The sequence below is a fragment of the Elephas maximus genome, chromosome 5 (assembly GCF_024166365.1).
Source record: "Elephas maximus indicus isolate mEleMax1 chromosome 5, mEleMax1 primary haplotype, whole genome shotgun sequence".
Lineage (NCBI taxonomy): Eukaryota > Metazoa > Chordata > Mammalia > Proboscidea > Elephantidae > Elephas > Elephas maximus.
Genome location: NC_064823.1, coordinates 94,090,764 through 94,102,974, shown reverse-complemented (window position 1 = coordinate 94,102,974; position 12,211 = coordinate 94,090,764). Strand labels below are relative to the sequence as shown.

The 12,211-nt window shown below is 35.3% G+C and overlaps 1 non-coding gene across 1 annotated transcript; it reads left to right on the top strand.

Moving 5' to 3' along the window:
- Positions 1–1,522: 1,522 nt before the first annotated feature.
- On the top strand, positions 1,523–1,595 carry TRNAK-UUU (transfer RNA lysine (anticodon UUU)). The gene has a single exon. It is a non-coding gene; the product is annotated as a tRNA-Lys (tRNA).
- Positions 1,596–12,211: the final 10,616 nt, after the last annotated feature.

Sequence of the window (12,211 nt, the reverse complement as noted above, 5' to 3'; positions counted from 1 at the left end):
TTGGAACTGACTTGATGGCACCTCACAAAAACAATAACATGCATTTGAGGTGTATAATACAGAGCCTAGCACTTCGTTTCAATCCTTTAGGTAGACGCCCAGCAGTTTTGAGAAGACAAACACAAAAATTTTGAATAAGGTCTACTCTGCTCCCTCAGGAACAAGGATCCAAGGTAGCATGCCGTAAATGAGGGCTGCCACTTCAGTTTGGTTGGTGGGTTAGAAAGGGAATTAGACATAGTCCAGTAAATAAAGCAGAGAGTTTTTCCATGTCTTTGATATTTCCCTTTTCTTGATTCAGTGTTTGCTTCCTTGCAGTGAATCTTTGTTTATCAGAGTTCTGATAAGGTTAGTTCTGACAGTTTCTGCTTGTTTTTTTGGTATTTCTGTTGAGAGACAGGAGCTTCTTAATTTGTCACCTTATTGATATCTCTTTCAAAGCTCATTTGTATAGTGTACTTAATGCAGTGGTTGAAACTCTCCATGTTCTTTGTGGGATGGTGTTGTATTTCATACTATTAGATAGAATGTGTGAGAATGAGATCATTAGATCTGTGGGCAAGGAAGTTACCTCTAGACACACGTCTGCAAAAGATTGAACCGCTAGGCTGAGTGCTCCATGAGGGAAGCTAGTTCAGGTTTGTGTAACCAATTCATTACAATGCCATCGCGTAGTAATTGTTCATGTAATGTTTTTAATATAAATAAACATGTACAAGAAGTCAAAGAGAGGGTAGCCCCTAAGCTGCAACAGATGACCCCCCAAATATATGTTTAACTGAATTAAACTGCAGCATTACGGTAGTTGATAAATCAAATTAACATAATATTACTCCAAGGAATTTAACTATGACAAGACAAACACGTTCATTTATAAATGTGGTATGGACAAACTACAAGATCTTTGTAAGTTTGTTACAGAAAATAGAAAAAAAGTATATAAAGTTGTTACTATAAAATTATTCAGTCTCCCAGGCACTCTTATTTTGGAGATAGAGAAGATACAAAGAGATGTTCTTTTAAAGCAGTGCTCTTTGGATTGACACATACCTCTGATATTCCAGGGAGTGCACTGGCATGGATAATTTGAAGACATTAATTTCACAGGTCCTCAAACTTTATAAGCACTCTTTCACAAAATTACCCTACCCGTGGTCCTTACTGTCTCCTTTTCAAACTCATCATTCACAATTACCCACTTCCCCAAAAATCTCAGATCCATTAAACAATCACTCCCTCCCCAGACTCCACTTTCCCTTGCTCTTGGCAACCATTACTCTGCTTTCTGTCTCTGTGAATTTACCCGTTGTGGACACTTCATATAAATGGAATCATACAATATGTGACCATTTGTGTCAGCTATTTTACTTATAGGAGCACTGGTGGCACAGTGGTTAAAAGTTCAACTGCTAACCACCAGCAGTTCTGTAGAACTCCTAAGGAGCAGCAGCTCTGTTTTTTCCTATAAGGGCACTATGAGTCTGGACTGATTCTACGGCAAAGGGTTCAGTTTAGGTCTGTCGCCTGGATATTTCAGTTGATAGAATGTCAGGCTTTTAATCTGAGGGTCCAGGGTTCAAGTCCCTGTTCAGGTTATGTATGCTAGTTTTATAGGATCCCTGGTGGTGCAGTGGTTAAAGCACTTGGTTGCTAACCTAAAGAGGTGGCAGTCTACTTCCATAAAGATTTCTAGCCTTGAAAACCCGATAAGGTAGCTCTACTCTTTCCTATAGGTTCGCTATGAGTCCAAATTGACTCCACAGCATTTTTTTTTTAAATTTCACTTACCATAATGTTTTCTAGGTTTATCCACATTGTAGCATGTATCAGAACTTCATTCCTTTTTACGGCTTATTAATATTCCATTTTAGGGGTATACCACATTTTGTTTATTAATTCATCCATACATGGATATTTGGATTGTTTCCACATTTTGGATGGTGTGAAAGGTGTTGTTATCAACATTTGTTTATCTAATGTGTTTTTATGTTGAAACTGAGAGAACTGTCTGCTGTGGCCAAATCCTTAGATTTACCTACAAGGGATGGAGAATCCCCTGAGATATCTTACCATAGTTGAACGTACAAACTTTTATAGAGGTGAATAAAGTCACAAGCCAGAGTCAAACTTGATGTTTTTGTATGTGGTCTTCTTCAAAATATAAATAATTGGATTTAGGAACAAATTTTAATAAGTAAATAAGTAATATTTCTTGTAAACTGACTGGTTTATTCTTTAGAATAAACCATTTTTATCCTAACTTCATAGATGGAGTAACTGAGGCACACTAAATGTAAATAAAATTTAAGTAACATGCCTAAATTTTAGAGTTAATGAGTATATTGAATTCAGAACAGTAATCTAGAGACTATGGTCTCAGAGACCAAATTTTTAAACACTATGCTTATTTACTTTCTACCAAGAGGTCTCAATATCTCTTCCTGCATTTAATCATATGCTATATAGTAACATATGATTTGATCTTATTTTGACACTAACTCTTGCCTTCTACAGAGTCAGCCTGCTCATCCCACTTAGGTCAAAATCAAAATTCTCTGCAGTTGTCTAAAACCTCCTTTATGATCTGGTACTTGGCTGTCTATAGAAAGTTCACTTAAGTCATACTCACCTTAATTTGAGTCCCTGGGTGGCACAAATGGTTTAGCTTTGGACTACTAATTGAAAGGTTGGCTCTTCAAACCTACTCAGAGGTGCCTGGGAGATCTGCTTCTGAAAAGTCACATTCTTGAAAACCTTACTTAGCATTCAACTCTGCACGCATGGGGTAGCCTTGAGTTGGAATCTACTCAATGGCAAGTAACAACAACACTTTAATTTAAGCCCTATTCACAAAGGCATCACAGCTCAACCTTACACTAATCATTTATCTTGGTGTCTATTCTCTAACCTTGCTTTATATTTTTCTTTCATAGAAATGGTCTCGATAGATGATAGACAGAGAGATAGGTGATAGGTATATAGGTAGATAGATTGATAGATGATAGATAGATGATAGATAGATGATAGATAGATAGATAGATAGATAGATAGATAGATAGATAGATAGATAGATAGATAGATAGATAGATTGATAGATTGATAGATAGATAGGTAGATGATAGATAGGTAGATGATAGATAGATAGATAGATAGATAGATAGATAGATAGATAGATAGATAGATAGATAGGTAATAGGTAGATAGATGATGGATGATGGATGATGGATGATGGATGGATGGATGGATAGATAGATAAACTCATATGTGTCCTCCTGCCCACTCATACAAGTTTTATCACGGTAGGAACTTTGGTTTTATTTCTAATGCCATGCTAGTGTCTAGAATGATGCCTGACATATATGGAACAAATAGTAAAAAATTAATGAAAAATGGGCTTCATTGACAATTTCCATGGGCGCTTCCTTGGAATTCTGACTCCACAATATACTCATGGTATTCCGTGTACCTCTCCTTCAGCATTGAGCTGCTGTTCATGGCTCAAACTTCTGAGCCTTGATTACCCTTTCTCTTTTAATGAGTTAGTTCCATGGAAAAAAAAGGACATCACATAATGTAACTGGAACTGACCCTCATATCTACCACTTTTGTCCGTACACACCTGATTATTGAATCAGCAGAATTTAGGCTGAAATTAGATTCTGCTTAGTACAGCTGAGGCAGACCCAGAAAAGTTGATTCTCATTTTCTCACACATTTTGTAAATTTTCCTTTTAAATAGCTTCAGAGAATTGCAACTTACTGATCTGGTTCACTTAGAACTGGCTTTAAGGGAAGTCTAGTATCTGCCTCCTGGCTTTGAATGGACATGAGTGGCTCACTGTTCAGGTACCTGAAATCATTCCTTCTTACCAAAAAACCCACTGCCATTGAGTCGATTCCAACTTATAGAGACCCTATAGGAGAGAGTAGAACTGCCCCAAAGAGTTTCCAAGGCGCGCCTGGCGGATTCAAACTGCTGACCTCTTGGTTAGCAGCCATAGCACTTAACCACTATGCAACCGGGGTTTGTTTAATTCTGGTTTTAATTATAAGAGTCCTGATTCGACTCAACGGCACTGGGGTTACTGGATACTTTTGTTTGTTTGTTACTGTTTTCATTTCATTTTGTTCATGTATTTTCTGATTTGTTTCTTTGTGGAGGGAGACACAGATGGTAGTTTTCCTCTTTGCTATCTCTTTAACTTTTTTTCCGTATCTTTCTAAGTTGATCACAACAACTTAGTCTTTGGAGTAGGATGAAGATCCTGCTGAGTTTAACCTATCTTTCTGAAAAAGATCCAACCAAGATTCTACTCCTGTTTTTCTCAAACAATGGAAAGGATATCAAGGTTGAATATTAGTATCTAAATTTATTTTTACTTAGTCAAGTAAACATTTTCCATGAAGATATATTATCAGTGGCAGGTTTCTTCAAAGTTTGATTTGTGGATAAATGGCACCAAAAAAAACCTGACATTCTTATTGCTAAATCCTATTTCAAACATAATCACTAACTCTGGATATCAGACCTAGACATTTGTATTTTTAACAAGCTTCTTAAGTGTTTCTCTGTCATACCAAATTTAAGAATCATTTCAATAGACATGTTACTAAGACAAGAATTTAAACATTTTATTTAACATCTTATAAATTTTCTTTGTAAATGTATGGTTTGCAAATATTCCATTACTTCCACTTCAAATTATTTTTAAAATATATTTAGCAGGCGTTTGAAGGAATATACATTCTAAAATATGAATTTCTATTTGGTATTTGTACTTCTTAAGTTTTGAACACAAAATACTTCATTCTCAAGTTGACATGTTGGATTTAAGCTGCATAGATTCCATGATATATATGTGCTTTAGCTATGTGAAAGTATGCATAATCTGTGGTATAACATTTTTCATTGAACTGTTGCTATTTTGATCTTTACTGTGGGAGTATGCATAAGGTATGTATGGTATTTAAGGCACTGCCTGATATTATTTTAGGCTATCAAACATAATTTCTCTAGAGCAATAAATCAGTAGGCATCAATCATTCATTATAGAAAAGTCAACATATCAATCAAGAGGATGATGTTCTTGTTTGGATAGTATAGGCAGATTCCAAGAATAATCTTTCCTCATTTATCATCATCTTGAAAACAAAATGGCAAGCCCATATCTCTTATCCCATTTATAATATTTAGCAGTATGTAAAAAAATCTTCATTTAATTTGGAATCCCCATGTTATGTCGTATGTTTTGATATATTAAACTAATATGTCTTCTTTACTCATACACCTATAGCTTGGGGGGATTTTTGCACATGCATTTGATTATTCTAGTGAATAAACTTGATCCAGCCTTGTTTAATATAAGACTAGCATTCCTGGGACTGCCTCTTTTAGCACAGCTTCAGATATTAATATTTAAATGAGCAAATGATGGATATAAGATGATAAAACCAAAGACATTTTTCTAAGATTGTATTACTGATGCAAAAATATCTTTAATTTTTAATAAAATTAGTGATCGTTGGTTATGGTTTATTAGATATATTAACAATATTCTCATTGATGCGGTCTCAGATGATTTGTGACTTGTCAATTTGATTTACTTAGAACTAATGTTGTATGTTTTGGGTTTGGTTACTTGGGAGAGCATTGGCTATATCAAGGCCTGGGAATTCCAGTTAGATAAAAAGTGTAGTAATATTTTTTTAGCTACCTGAGAGCTACTTTAGAGATCCGTTTTCTACCTAAAAAGCAAACAATCCTTTCTTTTCCTCCTAGCAGTCATAAAAAGTGAACACGAGCTGCCCAAAACAACCCAGCTGTTATTCTCCTGTCATTTCATAGAATCAGGTAGGTTAATCTGCTCCTGAGGCTCACAGGGAGAGATTTAAGATTCTTACGGTGTTCTCTGTCACATCCCTGATCTTCTAACTTTCTGAATGGTGGAAAGCTGTTCTTTCCCAGCTGTAGGAATGCTATCCTTCAAATGGGTTGAGCTTTACATACTATTACTATTTTATACTATACTGCATTAAAATATATGGCTGCTAACCAAAAGGTCACCAGTTTGAATCCACCAGGTGCTCTTGGAAACTCTATGGAGCAGTTCTCCTTTCTCCTATAGGGTTGTTATGAGTTGGAATCAACTCAATGGCAAGTGGCTTGTTTTTTTTGTTGTTGTTACAAGATATGATATGATTTGTAAATGAACATTGCATCATACCAGATTTTAATAGAAGTTTGTTACATTAAAGATGGCCCTACATTAAGAGCTAACAGGCTCTGCTGCTAATTAAGTGCCTTTGTAAAATATTTTAACATTACTGAATACCTGGTTTGCCTATGTTGCAGGATTTAAAAAAAAAAATGTTGCAGGATTTTAGTGAGGTTTAAAATATAGTATATACTTTATATAAATATAGAACATAGAATATTTACACAATTTATAAAAATAACATTATGCTCCAAACAAAAACCCAAACTTTTAATTATTAAACGTTTATATTGTATGTTTTGAGTTATTTCTTCTGTAGTGTTGAAACATTTTGAGTTTTCCTGAAAACCATGCTAGAAAAGCATTGGTTATCATAGACAGACCTAGTTAGCACAAATAGAGTTATGGTTTGAACCCTTATAGATTCAACTTGACAGTCCAGTGATGTTTTATGAATTGAGTTCCCTTGTATATTTATGACTCGATCAATCTCAAGGATGCTAAAAGTGCGCTTATAATTTTATATGAAGTATTTTCTACTGACCCTTGAGTAAGACATACAATTTAAGAGTGTTAGCTCATATGAATAAAATGTAGTCCATAAAGTATGATCTCTGAGATAAATTTTCCTGTCTCTTTTATGCTAATCATCCCACAGAGAAAAAAACAAAATAAATAGATGCCACCACTTCCTAGTAAAATAAACTATATTGAAGTGTTGGCATGATAACTATTTAAAAATGAATCTATGATCTATGGCAAAATAAGTAACAGTAACCATGTTAATTGTAACCACCTTTGAAATTATGTGAATAAAAGGTGTTTCTAGGGTTTGCTTCCTATTGTGGTAGGTGAAAGAAGATAGCTATTTCATAACTGTGATTTGAAATTTAAAAAGAAAGAAGAAATTTTTAATACGTAGGACATTATAGTTAGAGAGTTTGGTATGAACAGAAGCAGGAGCAAATACAGATAGATTCTGAGAACCCATCACAAATAAGCTAATTATACAGGAATATACCTTTGTCATTAGAGTAGGAATAGAGAGATATAACAGGTCATATTGTGATAAACCATAACTCCAGTTAAAAGCACTCGCTCAGTTGTTCTTGTGAACTTTGCCTTGGACACTATTATCTCTAGTCTTCACCAGGAAACCTATTGTAGGGGCTCAGCACAGTCAACTCACTCTGGAGGAAGAACAGAATATTTCCAAAAAGATGTATCAGGAAAATGAAACCCTGGACATTATTTAGATCCAAAATCTATGTCTTCAAGTCGGTTCCGACTCATAGCGACCCTATAAGACAGAGTAGAACTGCACCACAGAGTTTCCAAGGAGCACCTGCCAGCCTCTTGGTTAGTAGCCATTATTTATTTCTATTATTTAGATAGGCAGTAAGAATTTACAACATGTTTGAAGAATATGTATACTATGTATAAAACAACTCTGTTCAACAAAGTAAAGATAAATTTTAAATATTTTAGTAAAATTAGGAATTGTAAACAAGGGTAAACAAGGGCAGAATTCAGAAGTATAGATTACTGTTTTAACAAATACTCTCCTTTCTGTTCCTGATTTTGCACAGTATATCTTATATCCCCAGTGTTTAAAACACTGCCAGGATCCTTCTAAAGTACTTAATAAATAATTTATGAATGGGTGAATTTATAAATAAACAGTGAAAAGAAATAGACCACCTGGAGACTTTTCAATGTGATAATTGTGAAGAGTTGTTGATATAAGCATAGATTGAACACTTCCCCAGTACTCATCCATAATAACTTCCCAACAAATATTCTCTGCCTCATTGCGGATGGCTACCCTATTATGTCACTGATGATATAAATTTGTTCATTTCATTTTCACTGTCAAATGAAATATTCCTCTGATCCGTTTTGAACTCTTCAGAGGTGAAATTAGTGAATGGCAATCTCAAATGCCTATTACATATTTTTCTTTTCCAGTTTGAGTAATTACTTAGTTATAGAAAATTCTTTTTAATAAATATGCATAGAGTGAAAAAAATTGTACTGCCTTAAGGATCATTACTTTGTTGAAAAGGGCAAATTTTGACAATTAGTAATTACTTTGTGTTTGCTTTACTTCTAATTTTTCTACTTAAATGCAAGATATTAAAGAGTCTTTGTAGAAGCACTATCAAATTAGCTTACTAGATTGTTTCCTAATAAGAACTACTTTTAACAGTGGAAAAAGTATAAAAATAATCTTTTTTTTTTCCATTCTATACGTGGAAAACTAGAGTTTCTGTATTGTATCCTTTACAAAGCTACAATGTCACTTTAATGATTAAGGTGTTTGCAAACACCTGGTATGCATGTGAAAGCTGGACAATGAATAAAGAAGACCAAAGAAGAATTGGTGTCTTTGAATTATGGTGTTGGCAAAGAATATTGAATATACCATGAACTGCCAGAAAAACAAACAAGTCTGTCTTGGAAGAAGTACAGCAAGAATCCTCCTTAGGAGGAAGGGTACTTACTCTATCACAGTTGAGGAGGCCAGAAGTTTGAATTCAAGGTGCCAGCTGCAGGGGAATGCTTTCTCTCTCTGTTGGCTCTGGGAGGAGGTCCTTTTCACCTATCTTACCACAGTCTAGGAGCTTCTCAACACAGGGACCCTGGATTCAGAGAACATGCTTTGCTCCTGGCTCTTCTTACTTTGTGGTAATGAGGACCCTCTCCTCTATGATCGATTCTCTCTTTTATATCTCAGAAGAGATTGGCTCAAGATACAACCTAATCCTGTAGAGTCCAATTCTATTCTTGTATGCAAGATATCACAAAAGACAGAAAGAAGAAAAGAGATAAAATTAAGACAGGCATTGTTTGTAGACAAATTGGTCATAAAGAACTGATTTTCTTGAGGATCTACTACTCTTTTGAAGCCCAGCCAACAAGTCAGAGAAGGGGAAAACCTTATGCCGGTAATGATTATTTCCCAACACTGTAGATATTATTCCGCTCCAAAAGAACAAACAAATCTCTCTTGGAAGAAGTATGGCCAGAATACTACTTAGAGGCAAGGATGGCGAGACTGCATCTTACATACTTTGGACGTGTTGTCAGGAGGGATCAGTCCCTGGAGAAGGACATCATGCTTGGCAGAGTACCGGGTCAGCGGAAAAGCGGAAGACCCTCAACGAGGTGGATTGACACAGTGACTGCAACAATGAGCTCAAGCATAACAACGATTGTAAGGATGGTGCAGGACCGGGCAGTGTTTCATTCTGTTGTGCATAGGGTATCTATGAGACAGAACTGACTTGACGGCACCTAACAACAACAACTGTAGATATGACATAGTGGTTAAGCGCTCAGCTGCTAACCGAAAGGTCAACAGTTCAAATCCACCAGGCGCTCCTTGGAAACTCTATAAGACAGTTCTACTCTGTCCTATAGGGTTGGTATGAATCAGAATCAACTCGATGGCACCTAAAACAACAATAGATATGATAACCTGAATTCTGTAATTGTTATATGAAATTACCTCCTCAGAATAGTTTGTTCATTTGGATTACTCACACTGAGAGTGTATGTGTGTGTATAACTGCTCCATTAACACACAGTAAGTTCAATGTATTCTACATGAGGGAGTCAGAGGAGAATTAACAGGCGTAACCTCATTCCCAAAGGCAAGGTATACATTGTACACTATCTTTAATTATTAAAATAATAGAAATGAAACTATATTGCTGCTGAAATAAATATTTTCAGCACCTTATTTTGACACTTTTGAAGCTATACTTGAGAAAATTAGCATACTGGGAGATAGAACAGAGGGAATTTACTGGTAAAGTATAGAAAGACAAAAATATATAAAAAATAAGAGCCATGGAGTTAAGAATGTGAAGCTACAAAAGAAAAAAAAAAAATTGAACAAGGTCTCCAGAAAGAGAATAAGGAGAATGGAGAAGAAGCAATATTCAAATTGAAAATAGCTGACAATTTTCCCAAACAGATGATCCAGATTCTCAGATTAAATGTCCCATTAAGTGCCAAGTAAAATAATAATAATAAATTCACAGCAATGAGTATATAAAAAGCCTATTGCTTTCGAGTCATTCCCACTCATAGTGACCCTACAGGACAGAATAGAAAGGCTGTAATCATTATGGAAACAGACTGTCACATCTTTCTCCTATGGAGAGGTCTTTGGTGGGTTTGAGCCACTGTCCTTTCAGTTAGCAGCCAATTGTTTAACCACTGTGCCACCAGTGGTCCTTGGTACAATATACCCAACACAAACCCGGTACAATATGGTGTACATTAAAAAGAAATCATTAGACAGAAAGAGAAAGTCTCAAACAGTCCTGAACGGATAAACAAAGTACCCTACAAAAGTATGGCCATGAGATAAAGCTTAAACAATATATTAAATTTTGATAACCAGTTTAGAAATCAAATAATCTATGCCAAAGTTATAAAATACATGGACCACTTAATGCCATTTCCCATGCTTGTGCTAACAGCAAACATTGTATATCAGTCATAGGATGCTTTCCCCTGAGCTAAAATGTGGCCTGGGCATTTCCCAACATTGTGCTTGGCATTTGAGATCTACTGTATATTCCATGTCTGGCCTTGATAAAGTATGGAGGACAACAGGTTTGCAGGCAGTCACACCAAACAGCTTCACCTCTGTGCAAAAAATAATGTCTTCCTTTGTTTGGCATGGCCGTCCACACAGCTTTCACGGTCCAGCGTTGTGTGTGCTTCCTCCTACCAGGATTTTCCAGCCACTGGGCACCTTACTCAGCCTTCTTCCACTTTTTGTCCACCTCCTCTACTTAATAAGGTTCTATTTCATAAGATAAGAAACAAACGACTGACCTTTATATTTTTTTCAATGCTGTTCTTATATGGTGCATATAACAGGTTTTCCTAGTTTTCATCACATATGCAGTTTTACTCCAATTTTATGTAAGGTTCATTTTCATGAAAATGTAGAGGTTAGATGAAATACTGCTATCTTCCATGGAAGTTCTGCCAATATCTACTTTTAATGTAAAAATATGCAAGGTTTTTGTAATGGTTCAATGTTTAAAGGAAGTTTTACTCTATACTCTAAGGCTTCTGGGACCCTGGATTATTATATTACAGTGTTTCTTAAATAATTCTATCAAAGCAGTTCTTATGACACCATATAATGAATGGTTACCTCCAGGAGCCTGGAGACATATCCTAAGCAGCTTTGGAAAACAAAACATTTCTTTGAAATTACAAGTTTTACTTTACAAAGCATGCAAATATTTTCAAATAGAAGTCATATCAATCTGATTTTAATATAAAAACTAATGTAAATCACCATAGACTAAACTTTGCCATCCAGAAAGAAACTTTGTATTTATTTTGAGAATTGATGCCTTATTGTCACACATCACCAGTTAACTGTATCCTATCCAGAAAGAAACTTTGTATTTATTTTGAGAATTGATGCCTTATTGTCACACATCACCAGTTAACTGTATCCTAGTAGGCACTATATATTAGTTGGAAAAGCCCAGGTCTATAGCAATCTTTGGAGCCCTGGTGGTCCAGTGGTTAAGCGTTCACCTGTTAAACAAAAGTCGCCGATTCAAATCCACCAATTGCTCCTTGAAAATCCTATGGGGCAGTTCTACTGTGTCTTATAGAGTCATTATGAGTCAGAATCAACTTGACAGCAATGGTTTTATAACAATCATTAAATATGAAATATGTTTTGTAAAGTCTTATAAGTGTTTCCAAATTAAGAGCACTTTTAAAATCTCAATATTAAGGAAAATCATGACAAACCATTCAGAAGAGTCCTGAAATTGCAATAACTAACCCCCCATTATTTAATATAATTTGTATTTGTCTTGCATCCCTAATCACAGTATGGGTAAAAAGTAATAGTCAATTATCTCCAAGAATCTGTGCTATACTAACTACAACAACAACAAAATCAATTGATTCCTTCAGGTGTACACAAATTATTGTTTTTCAGAATA